Below are 23794 nucleotides of genomic sequence, written 5' to 3'. Positions count from 1 at the left end.
GTTTTTCTTACAGCAATCACAACTTTCAAGAGATGTTCGGACATTCAAACACTAGGATAGGAGAGGGTTTTGTAAATGTACAAAAGAAAGGACTTGTTTTCTTGAGACCAGTTTATCAGAACAAGATAGACCAAATCATTATGGAACTAAAATTGTTGTGCCTTACTTTAAACACAATAAAAAACTGGATCCCAAAAGAGCCATTGCGATTTATTTTAAACGTACAGAAGAAACAAGAAATAAGGAAGGAAAACTTGTCTTGTCAACTGTTAAGCCGTTTAAACCAGTTACGTCACAAACAATTTCTAGGTGGCTTATGATTATAATCAAAATGGCATATGAAAATATAGATTTCAAAGTTAAAGCTCACAGTACGAGAGCAATTGGACCTTCATGGGCCTTATTCAATGGGGCTAGTATGAAGAGTATTTTAGAGTCAGCTGACTGGTCTACAGATACAACTTTCATCAAGTTTATTTGAGAAATGTAGATGTTAAGGTTTTATCATTATAAGTCCAGTATTGTCATGTTAATACTGGTGACCTTGGAATCGTTACCAATGAACAAATAAGAGAATTGTTAGCCAAGGGAATCAATCCCCCAGCCCATCAACTGGAAAAAGAACTTCAAGTTACTGATGGATGCAGTTGAGGACTATGCAAGAAAAAGGGTAAAGTGCGAACCAAACAAACCAGAACTGGACACTTTGTCTGAATGGATCAAACCTATTCGATCATGCATTCAGAAGTGCATTCAAAAACTACGATGCAATATGAGTACAAGAGTTACTAACCCTTTTAAGAATCCGGATGTTATGGATGCTTTATCCACTTTGCATGACAAATATGTCGTTGTTCAAGCAGATAAAGTCTCAAATAATATTGTCTTCATATGAAAAAATCATTATTTTCAATGTCTAAAAACAGAGCTTGGAATAAATAAAACTACTGGTAACCATACATATTCTTAAACATCATTTACCAAGGACGAAATTTTACAAAATCATCAATCTGTTTCTTTTCTTTTGGTATCAATATGAAAGAAAACGAAGACAATTTTCATCATTATACTGGATACCTTACACAATTCATATAAAGAACGATACATAGCTAGTTCTTCAAAATGTTCCCTTATTAGTTATCAAAAGTACCAGGATTATAATGTTATACGCCAGACGCGCGTTTCGTCTACATAAGACTCATCAGTGACGTTCAGATCAAAATAGTTAAAAAGCCAAATAAATACAAAGTTGAAGAGCATTGAGGATCAAAAATTCCTAAAAGTTGTGCCAAATATACGGCTTTCCAAAGTACTGACTACTATTCTTTCTAAAGTTAAAGATGGGCTTCAAAAATATTGTTATGAGATTTATTCTACCAGTGGTGTTAACCAGATGTGGATTCTCAAAAATTCGAAAGATCTACTGCTTAATCTTCGATCACAATCTTTGCAATTTTGCAGCAACATAAAGACTTTTCATTTTTCTACGCTTTATACTACTATTCCCCATGCTCAGTTGAAAGATCGACTTCAGCATTTCATTAAACAGAGCTTTTTCTATACAAATGGGAATCGTAGATACAAATTTCTTGTTTTGGGTTACAATAATTTATATTTTGTGAAGAATCACACTGAATCTAACAGAAAATATGCTGAAAATGATATTATCAAAATGCTTGACTTTTTGATCGACAATATATTTGTTGAGTTTGGAGGATTCATTTTCAACAGACAGTCGGTATTCCAATGGGTACTAATTGTGCACCCCTACTGGCCGAATTGTTTTTGTACTCGTATGAAGCAGAATTCATTCAAAACCTTCTAAAAGACAAAATAAAAGCACCTTGCGAAATTCTTTGATTTTACTTTCCGATATATTGATGATGTTCTATCATTGAATAACCCATATTTCAGCCAATACTTACATCTCATATATGAAATTAAGGATACTACTTATACTAGAAGGACTGCTTCATACTTTGATCTTTTCCTCAATATTGACGCAGATGGACGACTTCACACGAAAATCTTTGATAAACGGGACGATTTCAACTTCCCATTTATCAATTTCCCATTTCTCAGCAGTAACGCACCCTCTGCCCCTTCGTATGGTGTTTACATATCTCAATTGAATCGTTATTCTCGTGCTTGTTCACACTATACGGACATCATATACAGGAGTGTGCTTCAACTAAGTTATGAAGAGGACAGATTAACATTGACACTCCTTAAATTTTACGGACACCTTCACGAATTGGTTGATCCATACGATGTGTCTTTGACCAAACTAGCTAATGACATTTTTACCACATGTTAGATTGTGGTTTGTCATTACGTCGTCTGATCTTTTAATTACCAAACGTGACTTGTTCCCGATTGTGACTGTCTTGCTGAGTGTGAATTCGCATTGCTATAAGACGTGTTATGGTACTTTTCTATCCCAAATTCATGTATTTAGTGTTGATGTTATAGTTGTAATTAAATGTCTTGACGTCTTTTCGGTTATATTCATGTGTTATTGTAAAGAAAATTAATCACCGCCTTCATTTATTAGATTTGATTTGGTTCAACGTAATTTGTACGATGTATTACGGTTGCAGTTTGATTCTGAATTAACCGGAAATAAAATATAGTTAATTGTTTTATTGCTTACTAAGTTTGATACTAATTAGTATTGTAATTTTCAGTGTTATTAAATGTAATATCAGTATTTAGTACAAAAATAATCTTTAATCAATCCTAATTCTATCTTAGTTTTGACAGATAGTTTTATTCATTCAAATGTGACGTCATTTTTCATTTTTGTTGTGCTGTTTTACAAATTCAAATGTGACGTCATTTTTTTGTCTTTTTTTACAATTTCAAATGTGACGTCACTTTGCGTTGAGGCCTTGACTAATTCGGATGTGTCTATTGTGTTGGATTTTGTCGGGTTATGTAATGTATCCGGTTGTTTTCTGTAATTAGTTAATACTTCAGTTTTATCATGTAAAAAGTAAAATCACAAAAATACTGAATTCAGAGGAAAATCAATTCGGAAAGTCCATAATCACATGGCAAAATCAAATAACAAAACGCATCAAAAACGAATGGACAAGAACTGTCATATTCCTGACTTGGAACAGGCATTTTCAAATGTAGAAAATGGTGGATTGAACCTGGTTTTATAGCTAGCTAAACCTCTCACTTGTATGACAGTCGCATCAATAATATATCTTATATATAGTCATTTTATAAAATTTACTGTTTGCAAACGTATAAATTATTCTAAATAATAGGAGTGTTCTGGTACCTAAACTTTTTTGAACTTTTGGTCCTCGATGCTGTTCAGTTTTGTTCTTGTTTTGGCTTTCAAACTTTTGTATCTGGGCGTCACTTGTAAGTCTTGTGTGGACAAAACGCACTTCTGGTGTATTGAATTTAAAAACCTGGTGCCTTTTGTTAGCTATTATTCGTGTGTTTCTTTGTCAATTGTGTTCTCCTATTTATTTGTATTATATTCCTGTAATGGTGTGTTGTCATTTAAATGTTATATTTAACATGGCCATAAAAGAGGAAGGTTTGGCATGCCACAAATCAGGATCAACCCACCATTTTTTTCTTTAAAAAATGTCCTGTACCAAGTCAGGAATATAGTCATTTTTATATTATAGTTCATTTCTGAGTGTGTTACATTTTCACGTTGTGTTTCGTTTGTGTCGTTTGTTTCCTCGTATATTTGACTGTGAATTCACATTATTATAAGACGTGTCACGGTACTTTTCTATCCCAAATTCATGTATTTAGTTTTGATGTTATATTTGTTTTTCTAATGCTTAGTTCGTTTCTGTGTGTGTAACATTTTAATGTTTTAATGTCTTATATTAAATGCGTTTCCCTCGGTGTTCGTTTGTGACCCGGTTTTTTTTTTTATCGATTTATAAGTTTTGAACATCGGTATACTACTGTTGCCTTTATTTATCCTGATGTGTATATATATATATAAAAGATTGTATTTAAACTCATCAAAAGACTGATATATTTTTACTGTAGTGTGCAGTTCGAAAAAAAGACAAACAGACTAAAGAAAAGAAAAAGATAAAGATATTGTAAATATTGTATAGTGTACAGAAGAATGTTTTTAAAATGAACAAGTGGTGTGAAGTAGAGATTATACCCAGGATGAAGAGAGGCAGAGCCTTAGAAAATTACCCTACCACCAGAGAGGTAAGGAAGGCTTTGTAATCTATCCGTATACATATTTCTCAGGTGGTAAGTAGAAAATGAATAAAAAGAAATTCTAAATTTGTTTTCAAGTTCAGATTTTATGAATGAAGTTTTCTACTTACCATCTGATAATTACCCGCCCAACCTCCCCACGTTAATTTTCTATAGTAGAAATAGTGTTACTGAAAAATAGAAAAAAAGAAAAAATGGGGTCAGGTAACATAGTTCCGGTTGGAAGTATCTCCGTCATCTAGATGTTTTATTTTAATTGCGAAGTCTGGACTTGTAAGGAAAGTTATATCCGTATGTGTATTTCTCATGTGGTAGGTAGAAAACTTAAAAGCTGAATTTGAAAACAAATTTAGAATTTTTAATAATATTATGAATTGGTTTGATAACATTTTTCAAGGTTATGATTAACAACTTTAAGCATGCGCAAAATTTTTTGTAGACATAAAGAGCGATTTGCATGCACTATTAAGGCAAACTGGTATAAATCGTAGTTCATCTCATTACTCTAACAAATCGAGGCCTTCTAGAGCTGTTCAAGTAAGTGTAACTTCTAAGATGCCACTGTTTGAAAACACGCCCATTTAGTTGCAATGATCAGGTATTTGATTGATAAGGCGAACATTGTGGTTTATGCAGGTGAAACATCCGTTGTAACTGCATATCAGCCACTTTTGGTAACGGTTAAGCAAATTCAGTGGGAATGGCTTGGTTTATAAGGAGAAGAGAAGTTTATCATCATGTTTGGTGGAGTGCACATTGAATTGACTTGTTACAAAATTATAGGTGATATATTGCTTGATAGTGGATGGAAATATGCCCTCACTGAAGCCGATATTGCAACACCTAGAATGGCAGATTCTATCTATGTATGTTTAAATATACTTAGGACAAGACACGCTCATCAGATAACTGCATGAGTTTTGCTTAAATTGTTAATCAAAAGAGAATCATATCAAGGAGGACATATTTTGGCTCAGCCTGATTGATGTAGTATTCGACAGGTACATGTACAAAGTCATGAACACTGGGGTTGGATGAAAGAAAAAACCAATGACAGTGGGACACCAAAATACACTTCTTTGTCTGACGTTGCATCCTCGTGTCTGGAACCTTCGAAATGCGAAGGCAAAAATCCAGCTGTGTTGGTAACTGTAAAATGCTATCATTCTGTTTTTTTTTGTATGGGTTTTTGAATTGGAAACTCTGAGGTAATTATAAGATAGGCAACCTGGCTTTCTAACCAAACTAGGCATTTACACTGAACAAAGAAAGTGATATCACTTGATAAGATGATGAAAATTATAAAAATACATTTTCAAAATTTTGCGGCCATTTGGGAACCGGAACATGCGGAAGTCACTCGTTTTCTTCATTTATGTGTTCTTTTGTCGTTCTTTATGAACTGTAATCTTCGTTTTCTCAGAATTTACATTGGATTATACCAATAACACAGCTTTCAAGGATTGAATTTAGCGAAATGTAGCCAATTGGATATGATGCCATTTTCAAGATGAGCGGTGGCTATCTTGATAAAATGTTTTTGTTTTATTTTATGGCCAGCAGCTGATTTATTTTAATTATCTTTTAGCCAACCTTAATATCAAATTTCATGCTTGTATCACGATTTGCACAATTATTTCCACTATATCTCCCACTATTGGCCTCTCTTTTATAAATAAGGAATCTTTACAAGATACAAATACTTTATTACTTTAATGCATCAACCAAACAATAAAACTTAATGTCAAATCTTCTCAACACCGAAAGAATGAAATTCAGGCAAACTAATGTAATTTTGCCCCAAGTGAAGTAGTTGCTTAACAAGTGCGGTTGGATGCTATTTAAATAGTAATTTTATGTATTAAAGTTTTCGAACTAGCAGTTGACAATAATATAAACGCCAGATTGATGTGCATTTGATGGGTGTACGGACACAATTTAACCATAGCCGAATCTAAACTTTTCCTAACATTGATTTTAATTGTTTAAAAGCACACAGAATCGATGTTAGCATTTACGGAAACATGTCTGCACCAACTGAATAAAATTAATCTTTAAAATACATTGTTTTGTGTAGTTCTCATTCTTTTATATATAATAGTGTTAAAAAATAAAAAAAATAAACACACCTAGAGGTTAAAAACCGACATATGGGTATATAAGAAAAAATAAAAAAGGAGCAAAAAAGATCCAATGCCAAAAAAAATCAAAAAAACACAGAAATAAAATTAAGAACGGAAAGTCCTTTATCAAATGGCAAAATTTAAAGTTCGAACACATCAAACGAATGTTTTTCTTTATAACTAACTTAACTTCTCTGTTATAAGACAGTTCCATAGAATTCAAATATATTGATAACTATGTGTGTACAAAACACACAGAAATAATAGCTTAAAATGTCAACAACTTTGATACAGCAGTCAACACTCCCTTTTTCCTAGAACACTTATTAAGAAAATTGTGTCAAATCAGAAAATTATCTCTTAAATGGAACTGAGGATGTGGTATAAAAACGCAAGAAACGCTCTTTGATCTATGTTGTCTTTCTCAAAGCTAATTTGTGTTCACAAAAATGTTTCCCACAATAGCTTTTTTTCATCTACTTCGTGCCTCTTCAAAACGCTCACTACCTCTAAATGTTTGTTTTTTTCAGCAATCGTCATCGGTGATACGTTATTTTTCATGCATAAATGTGCATCTGACTTGCTCTTTAACAACATTGAAACAATATCTACATGTCCGTTTTGACAAGCTTTAAATAATGCTGTTTTTCCGTGTTCGTCTGACGTATTTAAATTAGCCCCAGCTTCTATCAGCCGAGAAACAACATTAAAATGACCGTTTTGTGAAGCTAGATAAAGAGATGATACACCGTCAGCTGTGCAACTATTGATGTTGCATTCATGTTTCAATAGTTTTTCAACGATCTGCATATCGCCTTTTTGACTTGCAATCATAAGTGGCGATGCACGATTTACACGATGTAAATTTGGGTCCGCATTTGATTTTAAGAGCAAGCAAACAGTTTCATAATGGCTATTTTGGCATGCCATGAAAAGTGGTGAAACTCCATCACTGTCACATGCATTAACGTCTGCCTTACGTTCTATCAATTTTTTTGACATCTTTGTGTTACCGTCTGCACATGTCATAATTAGAGGTGGCTTTCCACTTCTCACGTCGGCATCGTGTTGCAATAATAATTCCATGACTTCAAAATGGCCTTTCGAGCACTGGCAAGTTGCATATAAGGGTGAAATGTTTCTTTTATCGAGGACGTTAACAGAAGTGCATTTGTTATCCAATAACAAACGTACAACTTCTTTGTGGTTGTTGTAGCATGCTGCATGTAAAGGCACTTTACCAGCAGCGTTTTTTAAATTCATGTCAGCTCCATATTTTAGAAGCAATTCAACAAGTTGAAGATGACCATTTTCGCAAGCAATGTAAATTGCGGTTGTACCATTTTGTCTTTGAAAATTTATTTTTGGATGAATATGCTTTTTTTTCTTGGTAGACATGTTCGTGTTCTCTAGCACCCATTCCGTAAGACACGCATTACCAATGAAACAACTAAGCAATAATGGACTGTCATCGCTTTCAATGTCAGGTTTTTGTGCTAGTGCCTGTTTTTCGGATGTATCTACTTTGTTTAAGCATTTCGTTAATATGTCAATAAATTTAGTGTTTTTTATATTAACATTGCCAAAAACACTGGCAACTTGACCGTCGGACCAATCTTTTATCAACCGATCTATATAGGTATCAACATGATCGTTTGACAATGTAATTTCGAGATTTGTCTCTTGTTGAGAGGTAAGGTCCGGCTTCCAACGGAATCGCTCACGAATAAAGTCGCTTTTACAATATCTAATACATAAATCTATATTTTTTCGTACAATAATTTGAGCAAGAAAATCAAAGAGTTTGTCGTGAACTGCTCTGTAGGTTCCATCTACTTTTGTAAGAAATGTATCTTCAAGAGTTTGAAATGATTCTTTGACACATTCGACGGATGTGCCTTTGTTTGATTTGCACTCAATGAGTGTATCTTCAATAAGGCTTTGGTCGTGCGTCTGCTTATTTTTAAGCATATTTTCATCAATCCTGTTGTTGAATATTACGCAAAGAACAAGGCAACAATATTTAAGCTTCCCTCCTTCACCTGCGATTTGCAAGTCCTCAATCTCTTTTCTGTAAAATTCGAAGGGGTTTTTGAAAAACTGATTGATATCTGTACAATTGCTTTTCTGATATAATTTACATAATAAGGGGAAAAAATCAAACTGATCAGAAAGATCTTTAACCTCATCAGCATGTTCTTGAAAGTACATTTCGGCTAATCTCGATTTTTCATCTGTTGTAAGTTTTAATGTCTCAGAATTAAGATTGCATTCGCTGGAATGAAAAAGTGACAAGGCTTTGAATTTTGTATCTTTAAATACCTGCAATCTACAAGTGGCAATTATCTTGCATGGATTTTGTTCAAGGAATGGTTGTATATCTGCTAATATGTCTTCCCATTTATCAACCTTTTGTTCTTTGAGAGTATAATGACCGCATATGTCATCAATTACAAAAAGAGTTTTAACCCCTGGATGTGAAAAACTTCTTAAATCTTCTGGATTACTTGTAGGAACAATACGATATCCTTCATTCATCAACAACAGAGCTACGTGTCTCACAGTAGCTGTCTTACCAACGCCTGAATTTCCCGAAACAATAACGCTGATTGTATTTCTAATACGTTTTAGAACCTCGTCCGCTGCTCTTGTTGAAACAAATATTTCATCTTCTGTTCTCCACTGCTCTATAAGGACACTGTGTTGGTCTGAAAGATGATGTAATGAAGCAATTATAAATGCGTTATTAACCAAATAAATTTCATTTCTGTGTTAATTCAGTTTCTTCAGTACAACCAAATGTTTCCCTAATTTGTGTACTGAACTAAACAACATTTCCCCTGCTATTCACTTTTGGACAGAAATTGACAACACTTAAAAGCTATGAAATTTGCCTTCATCAGAATGTGCAAATCAAATAATGTTCGTTGTGAAAAGGGAAATTTATGATAGTAAATTTGCAATTTCAACAAACCTTTATTATAGAAAGATAAAACAAGGTTGCTTAAAAACTAGAAAAGACCATCTTTCAATGGAAAAATGCAGCCTGAAGTAATGTGCCCATTAATCATTATCATATATTTTGTCATTAAAAAGAATGTCAGCTTAAATTGTAATTTGGGAACTAATTTCAGTGCTGATTCTGCTCTCCAAAATCATTTTCATAGAACAGTACCTCAAAATCGGCCTGGTCAGAAAAAACAGACAGTGCTACCTGCTACTTTACGACGGGATTCAGTGGGTTTTAAAATGCCCTTAAAGGTACGGTGTTTTTTCATGTAGAGTCAGGATAAGATAAAGTTGAGAAATGAAATGACTTCCAATTTATATGCACTTGAGACAAAATAGGAATGAATGCTTGAAGTTGCGAAATTTAACAATAATTTTTAACAGGTTAAACGGTGGAGTACCCATTATCTTTTTTTTTAAAGATTATTAATGATATGACATTAATTGAAAAAAAGCACACTGATCATTATTACTACACGTGCTATTAGTATTTCTTTCTTTTTATTTTCATAGATGTATATGTATATATAACTGCAAATAAAGGTAATTTTAGTACACCGCTGTTCTAACAAATAAGAATCCGAAGCCAAAACCGAGGAAAAACATCAACTATAATAGGAAAATAGCTGAAACCACAGAACTACTGAACTGCAAAATTGGGTTTAATCTGTTGAGCAAGAACTGCTGACCCAGCCGGAACACACTTATTTATACCCAGCTTTCGTTTGGATTCTTGTTTAGCAATGCTTATTTTTTCTGTATAGTGTTTTAGATCCTATTGCATGTATTGTGTGTCTATCCATTTTCCTACTTTGACATCATGATGGCTGTTTTTATATGATATTTTCTCTTTATAGGCTGCGCGATAAATCTACCAATACTAAATTGTAATTTTGCCTTAAATCGAAAATGTTAAATAAGAATCGACCAAACAATTGGTGGTTTCGAATCCTTGGTATCCAGTCAAAAACATTGTTCACTTCAGTGTTTCTGTTGTTCTGTTGTCGAAAGCACCATTTTATATTGTTTTTTTTTTTTGCGTATTTCCCTGTCCTGAATGTTCTTGCAATTATTTGTACTGTATTCCTTTCATGTAATGGTGTCATTTAAGTGTTAAATATTCAACATTGCCAGAAAAGTGCGAGATTTGGCTAGTCAGAACTAGGTTCAACCCACAATATTTTTCTTAAAATGTACTCTACCAAATCAGGAAAATAGCCATTTTTATATTATAGTTCGTTTCTGTTTGTGTATTACATTTTATTGTTGTGTTTCTGTTGTGTCGTAGTTCTCCTTTTATATTTGATGTGTTTCCCTCAGATCTGGTTTGTAACCCAGATTAGTTTTTTCTCAATCGATTGATAAATTTTGAACAGCGGTATACTACTGTTGCTTTTATTTATACAAATGTATCTAAACTATATACAATGTATGTTCTTATATATAGTTTTATTATGGAATACCTTGTATGTTCTTTGGAATTATATTTTCAGTCTCCACACATATCTGTATTCCTACAAATCAAACGAACAATTCTTTAGACAAATTTTAATTTATAATATGAACATTTCAATTGTCATGTCTACTATATAATCCTCGTTTTGAATAATGAATGATACAATATATACATATAATTGCACACATTATTAAATTTATCAAAAGCTTAGAATATGTTGATATACGTGCACATTAAAAAGACTACTCGAGGAGTCTCTATTGAGGAGTTTGATGAGTGCATCTTTAATTAAACTTGGCGAAAATGAATCTGTTTACGTATTATTGGAAATCTCAATAGAGTAATTAACTGAAGTGGTCAATGCCTAAGTACTTACGTAAATCGGATACCAATCATGAAAATCCAGTTAAACATGTTATTTCATTTGCTATAATTAATGTTATATTTTCTTGAAATTGAGTCGAATTCTCCCACATTTATGTGATTTATAATTTAATAGATACTAACTTGCTTTGTTGGAAAAAGTCGTAAGATTGAACGAACTCATAAAATGTTAAGACTTGCATTTTACTTCTATATTGTGGAAAGCTTATAACGAGAATCGGTATCATTTATCTGCTTGTAAAAATTTCACACCTTTTGCAATCTTTTGCTGATAATATTTTTTTCTATTTCTAATTTTGTAGTGACTTTTATGTAACTTAATATTTTGCAAGTTGGTTTTCATTATAACATTTTTTCTGAGGTTTGACGATTTAGCTTATTTTGATTAAGTGTATATGTAAGATATAACCACCTTATTAAGTGTTGCACATAAACTAAGATAAGCTTATACATGTAAATAGGTTTCAAATCATGTCTTAGAGAATAGCGTTTTAATTAAATTTCCACATTTCAAATGAATTTTATCATAAATGACAAAACAATTGTGTTTTTAAAAAGTCAGATAAGGTAAAATTCTGTGATTGTAAATAAATGTCTTTATAAAAAAAAGGTCTAAAGCTTTACTTTACTTTGATAATAATAACACTATTTTCAATAATACATATATATGCCCCTTAAACATCAAAGAATAAAATACATGTTGTGTTATCAGTTACAAACAATGAAATATATAATACTAATCGACTTTTTTAAATGAGTTTAAAATATATGATTCCAATCATAGTACTTTTGTTAATGTCCTGCTATTTAATTTTTATAATCCTGTTTTACAATTAAATTGGACTTAAAAGGTAATATTGCTGGAATTACTAACATGTTAAGAAGGCTGTAAAATACTGGCATCGTTAGACCTTAAAACAAAATTATGAGTAAAACGGAACTGATCAATGTCAGTTTAAACATATGTATTGTAGTTGATCGGGAAACAGGTTATTGGAACTTATATCAATCCCTTTCACTCTGCGGATGCAAGTGCTGCCTTGTCATGTTATGTGTCTAATTTGAAAATATGGTTGAAGGTGTTATTCACATCTCGACTGAACCAAACATAGCGAATAGAGGACCACAACGCCTGTCCCTTGCCTTTACACAGAATACGATACAAACATTGAACTAACACTTATAAGCCAAAATTTCGGAAATCAAGTCACCAATTGTAAATTACTTAATATAATTTTTACTTAAAGTAAGTATAAAAATGTGAAATACATTTGAAATATAACTATCCTAAATTTAAAACATTTTCAATTAATGCTATGCTTGTTGTGTGTCAGATACATTATTAAAGTATACGTTATTCGTTTTGTCTGACGTCTATAACAGATACTTTGTTTCTTCAGTAACCTTTTTAAATTATTTAAAGTATCTTAAATAAACAGTTATGAAAGAAAGTGCAATATTACCTCTTGTATTTTCGTTCTTTTTCTTTGCAGCTGTTCTCCCTTAATAAAACATAATGCAAAGTATTTCTCTTTACAAAAATGATAAATTTGGATTATTTTCAAAATGCACACAAAAACATTAATGCGGAGGGAAAACAATAGTTATATATCAATTTTGTGTCTGTGCTTGTTTTTATGCGTGCTTGTTATTGATGTCGTTGTGATACACAGTTGTTGCTCATTTACTCTACCCACCACGATATCTTACCATTGCATTACAATTGTACAAAATAGAAACAAAAACAGACCTTTATTGCATATTTAAACAAATATATATAGAGCAAAGTTTTGTATTCCAATTGTTCTTGTACCATAACAGCTAGATACCAAATTCATTCGAGGTATGTAAGTAAATAAACTCATCATAGATACCAGATCAAAATTTTATATTTACCCCTGACGCGCGTTTCGTTTAAAAAAGACTCACCAGTGACGCTCGAATCAAGAAATGTTCACCCTATAAGTATGTAAAATATAAAATACTTAATTACCTACCAATTTGAAGCAAAATCTTGTCCTTATCTGTAACATCTGTGCGCTCTATTCGTCTTGCAAGTTCTTCATAACAAGTGTCCTTTTTCAAAACCGAAAGAAAACACTTAAAAGCATCAGCGTCCTTGTGCATCAGCTTAGTTAGAAGTAGCCTATTTTTTTGCTCCTTTGTAATCTGATCACAAATTTCAGCATAGTCTTCAGGGCACAGTATTTCTGCACTAATGAGATGGTCTCCTATGGATTCAGTGGTAGCTAATTGATGAACCAATATTTTAAAATTCTTTTGTAATTGGATTGTATGATTATTCATATCCTTTGCTGAAATTGCCACAAATTGTTTTAAGAGTAGAATGTTGCAGTTAAGAATAATAAAAACAATACGAAGATGGGATAGTATAGCAAGCAAAATAGCTTAATACATCGATTTTACACACAATATTTATCGATGTTAGCGACAATTGGTTACCGTTATATCTTCAACAGTATCGAAGTCCATAACGCATAACATGCTTTCGGTATGAGGCATGTGTGTGGACGCGGTACCCTATTCCTCAGATTGGATAGTTGTATAATAGCGCAATAATAGAGCGGACTGTTAAAAACACTTTTAAAAATAGGGATTAATAGATTTCAGTAAAAAATAATATAACAGAGAAAAACTAACGACCCTATATCTCATGCAAAAAGTAAAATCACAAAAATACTGAACAGGAAAATCAATTCGGAAAGTCCATAATCACATGGCAAAATCAAATAACAAAACGCATCAAAAACGAATGGACAAGAACTGTCATATTCCTGACTTGGTACAGGCATTTTCAAATGTAGAAAATGGTGGATTAAACCTGGTTCTATATCGGAAATTGATAAGACTGTCATTAAAGTGAAAAAAGGGTTACTCTCACTTGAATGACAGTCTCATCAATTTCCGATATATTTACATACATGCAACTGAGCAATACATCAACTAACAATAATTTTGCACAAAAAAAGCATCTGAGCTTCAGTATTGATTTCAAAATTTTGTAAATAAACTCATCATAGATACTTGGATTAAAATTTTATATTTACGCCTAACGTGCGTTTCGTCTACAAAAGACTCATCACTTACGCTCAAATCAAAAAATGTTTAAAAGGCCAAATAGAGTACGAAGTTGAAGAGCAATATTCAGGACCAAAACATTCCTAAAACTTTTGCGAAATACATCTAAGGTAATCTATTCCTGGGGCAGGAAAGCCTTAGTTTTAAAAAAAATCAAAGTTTTGTTAACAGTTAATTTATAATTATGAACATATCAATGATAACTCAAGTCAACATAGAAGTGCTGACAACTGGGTGGGTGATACCCTCGGGGAAATAAATCTCCATCAGCAGTGTCATCGACCCAGTGGTTGTAAACAAACTCATCATAAATACCAGGATAAAAAAATATCTTTACGCCAGACGCGCGTTTCGTCTACAAAAGACTCACCAGTTACGCTCGAATAAATTAAAAAAAAAAGCCAAATAGAGTACGTAGTTGAAGAGTATGAAGGACACAAATATTCCTAAAATTTTGCCAAATACATCCAAGGTAATCTATCCATGGGGTAGAAAAGCCTTAATTTTTCAAAAATTCAAAGTTTTGTTAACAGTTAATTTATAATTATGAACATATCAATGATGCCTCAAGTCAACACAGACGTAATGACTACTGGGCTGGTGATACCCTGATAACATGATGATTCAAAACAGGAAATGTTAACAAATATATTTTTTAACAAGAAAATCATAAAAGTAACCGGAAGATTTGAAAAAAAAGACTAAATCTATGCAATTCATTATGATGAGTTTATTTATATATCTTACTTGTTACGGAAGGAAGACGACTATCGCCAGAACAATCGTAGTTCCTCAATTTAGACACAAGAACCATCTTACTTTGCTCAAAATTTACAAGTTCCTCTGTAAACGTTTCAAATGTACTGTAAGGTCTGGCCATCAGAGTGCTTATGATCATCCTGTTACGTTCTGAAAGACTTGATTGTTTCATTATCTCTTCTCTGTCTCCAATAGTCAGGATGCACTTAGAAATCAATCCATCCATAACAGTTGTGTCAAGCGTGACATAGTGTATAAACTCGTCATCTACAGAAAGTGAGCAGTGATCGAAAATAATACCCAAACAAACTATTCATCTGCACACATACGATAATATTTACAGTGAACACTATTGGGGCTATAAAATATGTAAAAAACATTCGATTTTTCTTTTCGGTAATTGAAATATAGACATTGAAATTGAAATAAACTCACCACAGTATAAGATAGATAAAAACAGTCTTGTTTGATAGCGACCTTTTGTTCATACAACCCGAGAAAAATATTGAAAAAGAGAATAACCACAACAAAAACAAATATACAAAACAAATTCAAAATAAAACAACATAAAAAAAAACAAACAAATACAATATAATGTTCCGTTACTTTTTCTGAATAAAAAAGCTTAAGGGCATTTTTTTTAATCAAAATGAAATATTTTACAATATCAATGGCTAATAACGCCTACCTAATTATAAAAATCTCCTCTGTCAAAATACTATAATCAAAACCAGTAGGTTTTAATTGCATAGTTCTTGCATGGATAAAATATAAATATGAAAGAAAAAAAAATATGAATTGTAGAATTTCTGTGTTTCTCGCCAAACATTTTAGATGAATGAATGACATGATTATAGGCGAACTCTAGAAAGTACAAGAAGAATTGAAGTTGATCAAGAAAAAAAAACTAAACATGTATATAACAATTGACTTCCGTTTTTTATAAAAAAAATAATTCCAAAATATTATAATCCTTTTGGTTTTGTTTCCCATAAAATAAACTAAACAAGGCATAATAATGCCATAAATGTCACTTTACTTAGATGAAAAGGGACTTGTAAATGTATAAGGTTAAAGCAGTGATTACAAATCAGGTTGAAGAAACTCTTTTATTTCATTTTTACAAGTATAACATAAAAAATAATAGTATTAAACAATGATTTCCTGTACTACGAGTGCACACCACGTATGTTACATTCTCTGTAAATCTGATCTGATTGAACTTAAATGCTTACCAAGAACTGTTATCTTCCTTGTGTCAGTTTTTCTAAAATTATCAAATGAACAAATTGTTAACACGTGATGAAAAATATTTACTCTTTTTGTCAAATAGCTTACCAAGAACTGTTATCTTCCTTGTTTAAGTTTTTTCTAAAATGATCAAATAAACAAATATCACACCCTGCATAAAAAATGTTTCCCATATTTGACAAATTGATTACAATTGCAGAAATTGCTTTCCGTTCAAATTGATTTACATTCCTTGGCAAGTGTTTTTCCTGACATAAGAAGGCTGTTGGTATGGCGATAATACGAGGAAAATATTTTCACGTTTTTATTACTTTAACTCTGTTGTAATCATTTGTTGTGTTTTTATTATGTTTTTATTAAAATTGAACCTGGATTTAAACTTTTTTTGTTTTTCAATAAATTTTAAAAGTCCCTCTTATTTTCGAATCATTTGTAACCCAGAGTTGCCGTCTTGCATTGTAGAGATGAAGTGATCTATTTTTATTTTAGGGATGCACCCGATCTTGTTTGGGGAATTGAAATATGGTTACTTTGGTCACCTTTTGATCGGCAGTTAAGCCCTTGCCAAAGGGGGTTATTCAATTGGCTGTGCGGGGGGGAGGGGGGTAAGGTACACTGCCACGACCGGACCGAAAAGGCACATTTAATCCTAAGCTCTCTGCACGAATCCTTGCACACACTTACTGGTAGGTCATTAGGTGGGAACATGTCGATCCCAATCAAATATATTCTCATTTCCAAGTGGCAGTCTACGGAAGCGTATTAGCGCCACACATTCTTATTTTATTTTTTTTTGCGTTTCGACGCAAAGGTAGATAACGTAAACATTTGCGATATAACGCAAAGATAGGAAGAAAAATAAAAATAAATAATGTGTGGCACTAAAACGGTTCCGTAGCAGTCCAAATATTACCAATTTTTATTATGGACAGCCTATAATACTGGACCTTTCTATTGTAATCATTTTTTTTTATTTTTGTTTCAAACATGCATATGATATGTACCTTTTAGAATGTTTCTATCCATCAAACTCGGAGAACGGAATATTTTTGTTTACCTCTAAATCGCAGAAGATTTGATGAGTGGTTATGACATTAAGTGTTAGTCATTTTGTTAGTTAAAACACTGAGTGTATTGAACGGTGATAAAACTCTAGAAAGAGTTGTATACGCATATCATCAAGATATTGGTGTATTAGGCAAATGCTACTAATACATATTTTTTTTCAAATTTCACCTAGTGAATTTCAGATTGACAAATCTTTAATTACGACCACAGTGATGACTTACTGTGCTCTAGAAAGCTTTTTGTAACATTTGATCGATTCAGACCTTAATCGACAAGTATAACACAAGTTTTCCTGCCGAAAATGGGTAGTTCGATCAGTGCGTTCCAGTATCAATATGTTCAACGTTAAAAAAAAATCATTTACCCATATTAATATTGGACAGGTTGTTTTATGTCGTAGTATTATTGATAAATAAGATTAGAATTGTAATAACACTCATGATTCCTCTTTTTTTCTTCTTCTTTTTTTATGTATGTAACTTGTTTACAAAATGTATTAAGAAGGACGACTAAAACAAAAAACAATGACGACATACCAACAAAACAAGGTAAAAAATTGAAAGCTACTGCAGATACATGTACATATACATGTGTACTACAATTAATTCAGTTTTACTTACTTGTGTAGTTCAAGCAGCTCGGTGGTCTTTGGGTTAGTTTCGTTTTCCATATGAATCGTGACTATCACTTCTTCCTTTCGTGACTCCATACTCCACGTTTATACGTTGTTCTATACAAACAAGAAGGACAAAGATGGCAAAAAACTAGTTAGTTATATTGTTTTTGCGATTTGTTCTTTCTAACATTGGTAGTTACAAAAAAGAAACAAAATACAAAGTTGCACGAGTTTGTCTACCTTATACATGTAATGAGTAAAGATGATTCTTGCATAATAAATGCTGCAATGAAATATTCTCTCCTCATTCTGATAATTATATTCAGTTCTTATTTATATCATTCCAGTCATTCTACAGGGGAAAAAGTAAGGTTTCTGTCTGAATATTTTCCCCATATTCATTGACTTACCTATCCCTCACCAATAAATTAAAAATATGGAAACCAAAGTATTTGAACAACACCTATTATTACATTAAATGTGACCTGTGATACAGTTTTTTCAGTCATTTCTTGTTCCATTTTTAGACTGTTTATAACAGCTTTAGAGAAATTGCCATATTTCATATTTCAGTTATATGTTAACTTGTTTGAAGATTTTTAATAATTTCATTACTAAAAGTTCCTTTTTTGAACGGTTTTTGACATACTTAAACTACTATAATTTTTGTTCACATTTAATACCTTATATACCAGAAATGAACCTTTATTGACCTCTTTTCATGTTTTCTGTTTGTTACCAAAGGAAAATTGGTGAGGCTTGGCGTAACTGCTAAATTGGTACCTACATCTATTGTTATCCATTATTCGTAACAGTAAAACAAGTCTTGATGACATGCACGTATTTATTTTGGAACAATGATTTCAAATACAACAAAACAATTGTTTCAATAACTTCTCTTTTAGCATACACCGTGTATTAGTAAACGTTTCTTTAATTCGCAAGCTTGATTTTAAAATATAATCAGTATACATGTATGTGTATAGCATTAATGCGTTTGCGGCATGGAGGATGAATATTTTAGAAATCTATATAATAATAATAATCGATTTATTTCCTATTAAACAATTTTGAATAAAAAGATCGAAGACTTTAAATCATTGTGAAGTAGTCTTTTTTGTTTATTAAACGGAAATTTCTCGTTAATATCCAAAATAAACTAGACTAAAATGTTTAACAGAAACAAGAAAGAATATAACTAATATAGATCTGAAGAAGTGGATATGTATTTGTGTTGTTGAGTATACATTCCTCTCCATTGAATAATGTTTTAAATTTTAGCCAGCAAACGTATCCATCATTAGCTATTGTACGTGCCATGTATAATTTATCAACGCCTGTTACATGTGTTCTACTCGCTGATAACTTATAAAAACTAGTTGAGCCATTGGTGTGATATATATATTCAAAAGTTAGTAAAAGTCATCGAACTTACCAAAACATTACAGCCTTTGATATCAATCAAATAAACAAGATACATACATGACATACAGTGTTTAAAATTGCACACCACACTGATATCAAAGTATAGTCATGTTATTATCAAGTGATCTTGAAATGTCATCATACATCAGGTAGACCTCTTTCCTTCCGGTATAAAATCTTTGTTTTAAATGATTGAAAGTGATAATATGTAAACTGAGGTTTTATTTTTGTCATTCAGTAAAAGAATAAATATAAATATACAAATACAAAAGACATAACAAACATTTATGAATAATTCATGTGCATCTGGTGCAGTAATGTGCAACGATGTCAGTTTCAATTTAAACTGCATGCTAACTATGAAATAAATGTCTTTAATTACGCTTGAGATGAGGTAATCAATTTCTTTACAACTTCTTTTTGGGGTGTTAACCTTTACCTGCCTTAGTAGAACATTTTAAACGTTCAGGGGAATATGTAAATGAAGAATGCTACTTTAACATGTTTGATGTTGTTGAAATTGCAAAACTTAACCTGAGATTGGATACATGATTTATAGAAGTTATTAATGTGTTATTTGGCCCGAGTCACACGCAATCTGATATAAAGTCCACAGTTCTTATTTATAGAAGTATACATTAATAACCTCGAATTAAAAGTGATTCAATCCATTTACTTCTCAACCCAATTGCTTTTGTTTTGTTAGCAATCACACTGAAATCGATAACATCATTTATCGAAAAAAAAACAAGGAAAGACGGTCGAAGGGACCAATCACATTCACGCTCGAGTGTTGTAAATATACATATGGCCTATAATTATATTGAATTGAACTGAATCTAACCAACAGCTAGATACTAAAACGGGACAGCAACAGCACTTACCCTGAAACATACAATACGGTATTGATTACACCCGAAGCTCAAAGAAAGATAACTCAAACTGTTAAAATATTAGGTGTGAAATGATCATTTCCAATTATAAAATTTTCTCAGTTTTAAGTAGTCGTTTGTCTTTTTCAATTACAATAGTCTAGTTATAAACTATGAAAAGAAAATTCCTCCAATATGCATTGGTATCACACACCTGAAAAAAGTTACTTGATCTCATTTTAATGCTAGTAAATGATTACAAACGTCCATGGCCACAAATCGATAAACAATGTTAAAACTTTATCAGTTCTTTGCTATTGGCAAAATGTTTATAAAAAAACGTCTGACATGTTGTTTTAGTAATTACCGGAAATGCCCGCAAAATCGCGGTCAAATTGGGCAAGTGTTGAAACAAAGAGTGTTAGCACAGTAATGATGTAGACACCAGAAAGGATTTAGACACCGTTAATGCATTTAATTATATTTCTTTAAAGAGATGAACTAATTAATACCCTAAGAAAAGTTCAGCAAAGTTTGATCTTCAGTAGATGTGTACCCCTTTATTCAAAGCATTGGATAAGGGTCTAAACAAAAAAAGGGGTATGATCAATTCGACATGCCGAAAGCCAATAACATATTTGGACAATTCTGCACCGGAATAAATAGAGTGGATGTCATTTAATTTATCTCTCTGTCTCTCTGACTCTGTCTGTCTGTCTCTGTCTGTCTCTCTTTGTCTCTCTGTCTGTCAGCAAAGTTAGATCTTCAGTAGATTTTTACCCCTTTAGTCAAAGCATTGGATAAAAAGAAATAAAAAGAGAGAGATAAGATACTGATAAAAATAAATACAATCTCTCTCTCTCTGTCTCTGTCTGTCTGTCTGTATGTCTGTCTCTCTCTCTCTCTCTCTCTGTCTATTCTCTGTCTCTCTCTCTCTCTCTCTCTCTCTCTCTCTCTCTCTCTCTCTCTCTCTCTCTTTCTGTGTCTGTCTCTGTCTCTGTCTGTCTCTCTCTCTCTCTCTCTCTGTCTCTCTCTCTCTCTCTGTCTGTCTCTGTCTCTGTCTGTCTGTCTGTCTGTCTCTCTCTCTCTCTGTCTCTCTCTCTCTCTCTCTCTCTCTCTCTCTCTCTCTCTCTCAGTATCTTATCTCTCTCTTTTTATTTCACAGTTCCATAGGCCTATGAAAGGACAAGGTATGATAAGGGGCATTTTTGGCCCCCTCTTCAAATGACTTCATATTCAATCCATCATTAGTCTATGCATAGTGACTTAAAAAAATGTTGAACATTTTGTGTTCATGTGATTATTTAGTTGCCTAGCAACGGGTTTTATAAAACGAACTATAATATCAATATTTATTGCAATTGCCCAAGGAAAAGACTTCTGAATCTATTAAAATGAATGGTAATGTGTTATCAAACACTTGAATATTTACTATTGTTGGGTCTATAATTTTAAAACGTTCTTAATAGTAACCTAGCAACCACAATGTTGCCTAGTGACCACACAAAAGTATTTTTTTATCCAATTTCATCCATAAAAAAAATGAAAAATTCAAATGTTTTTATACAACTCATATTAAGTCGACTCCTATATTGATATATTAAGAAACAATGTTTGCATGAAAAAACAATTTGATTTTGTATCTTTTTAATCCTTCAAATCAACCCGAGTTTTCCTTAGCAACGCATAGTTAGTTTTAAGTTAACAGTCGAGGAACATATAAAAAGATGTTTAGTATCACTGGGTGTAATTTTTAAGCTTGAAACGTGGAACTAAAGGATATTTATGAGAACCTTTAGTGCAGATGTGCAATTCTAATATAATTCTTAATTCAGTGTTTCCATGGTTACACAGGGACGTATCCATGATATAATATCTTGCTTAGCAACCATCGCAAATCAGATAAAATAATTTTTATGCATATCTAAGTATGTATTTTCATATAAAAGAGAGACAGCAGATCCATATTCTTTTAAGTTTAGCATACTGTATAATAATCTAATATTCTTTGCTGCTAACAACAGCCTTGTGACATGTACCCCCTCCCCCCCCCCCATTTTCACAATGTTTATTTTATTTCTCTATTGTTATTTTCAAAACAAAATCAATTGTGCATGATGAATAGACAATGTTATTTATGACTATAAGGTTTCAATTAATTTCCGTATTTTTTCTCTTCGCCCACAGATTGAATAAAATAACTTAAATAAATGGAGAATGTGTCCATTGGCATAGGGACTCAGTTGATTCCCCTGCTAACATATAAAGTTATACAGAGACATATCCCAAGAACTTTAAAAGTGACGCTACTAAAATTTGAACTTAAACTGAGTTTTGTGGCAATAATTATTGTATATGCATTTCATAACATTGAAATGAGACAAACTCAAGTTAGAGCTTGGAAACAAAATATCAGCTTTTTTTTTTCATTTGTAAAGGAGCATCACCCTAGAACAGAAAAAAGAAATCACCAAAATTCATATTGGGTCTGTGTTTTGTGGTAATTAACATTGTGTACTATAAGTTTTATATCATTTGGTAGAGACAAACTAAAGTTGAAAAACAGAAACGAAAAATTCAGCAGTTTTTCCTTTTGTTAAGGAGCATAACTCTAGTATCAAGTGACACCAGCAAAATCGAACTTAATTGACCTGTGTTTTGTGGTGATATATTAAGCATTGTGTATAAGTTTCTTAACATTTGGTTGAGGCAAACTGAAGTTAGAGATCGGAAACCAATTTTGGAATGTTCAGACGGACGGACCTACAATGTATGTATGTACGTATTTACAGACGGACAAGGGAACAACTTAATGCTCCCTCCGGTACTGAGAGGACGTATGCATGCTCTTTACTAAATACGTGGAGCAGAAAAAAATAGTTGAGAATTATAAGAGTAGAAATTATTGATGTGTAAACTTGGCTGCTGACTTTCAAAATTTACATAAACGTCCATTTTTTTTAAAACCTTTTAGTTGTAAAATAAATTTTATGCAGTAAAAAGTAGTACCATTCATATTATCATTTAGAACATTGAGTAAATTGGTGCATACTGTACACTGTGATTGTTAAATTGATCTACATATTGATATTTTTCAACTGGGGCCGAGAGGATAGGGGGTGATGACTTTTGCAGTTTTTTTTTTAATCTAAGACAAAATATGAATATATCATGAAAAAATAGAATAATAACATATCTATTTTTGGGCAATCCAGAAAATGATAGGAGTCTAGTGGTTATAGACATTTTGTTCAATGCATTTATTATAAATAAGAAGATGTGGTATGGTTAACAATGGGACAACTCTCCACTCAAAAGACCAACATGACACAGAAATTAACAACCGTACGGCCTTCAACATGAGCAAAGCCCTAACCGCATTGTCAGTTATAAAAGGACCCCGAAATAACAATGTCAAACGATTCAAACGAGATAACCAACGGCCTAAAACAAAAATTAACCAAAAACAAATATGTAACACAAATGCAAACGATAACCACTAAATTACAGGAGT

The 23794-nt window shown here is 32.2% G+C and overlaps 1 long non-coding RNA gene across 1 annotated transcript; it reads right to left on the bottom strand.

Annotated features, from left to right (window-relative positions):
- Positions 1-5903: 5903 nt before the first annotated feature.
- On the bottom strand, positions 5904-19509 carry LOC143053846 (uncharacterized). Its single transcript, XR_012971481.1, has 8 exons — positions 19419-19509; positions 17988-18097; positions 16284-16315; positions 15037-15315; positions 13188-13505; positions 12654-12692; positions 10814-10864; positions 5904-9049 (listed from the first exon to the last, which is right to left on the bottom strand). It is a non-coding gene; the product is annotated as an uncharacterized LOC143053846 (long non-coding RNA).
- Positions 19510-23794: the final 4285 nt, after the last annotated feature.

This window comes from Mytilus galloprovincialis, chromosome 12 (genome assembly GCF_965363235.1).
Source record: "Mytilus galloprovincialis chromosome 12, xbMytGall1.hap1.1, whole genome shotgun sequence".
NCBI lineage: Eukaryota > Metazoa > Mollusca > Bivalvia > Mytilida > Mytilidae > Mytilus > Mytilus galloprovincialis.
Note: the sequence above shows the minus strand (reverse complement) of the source record. Positions and strands in the feature narration are given on the sequence as shown.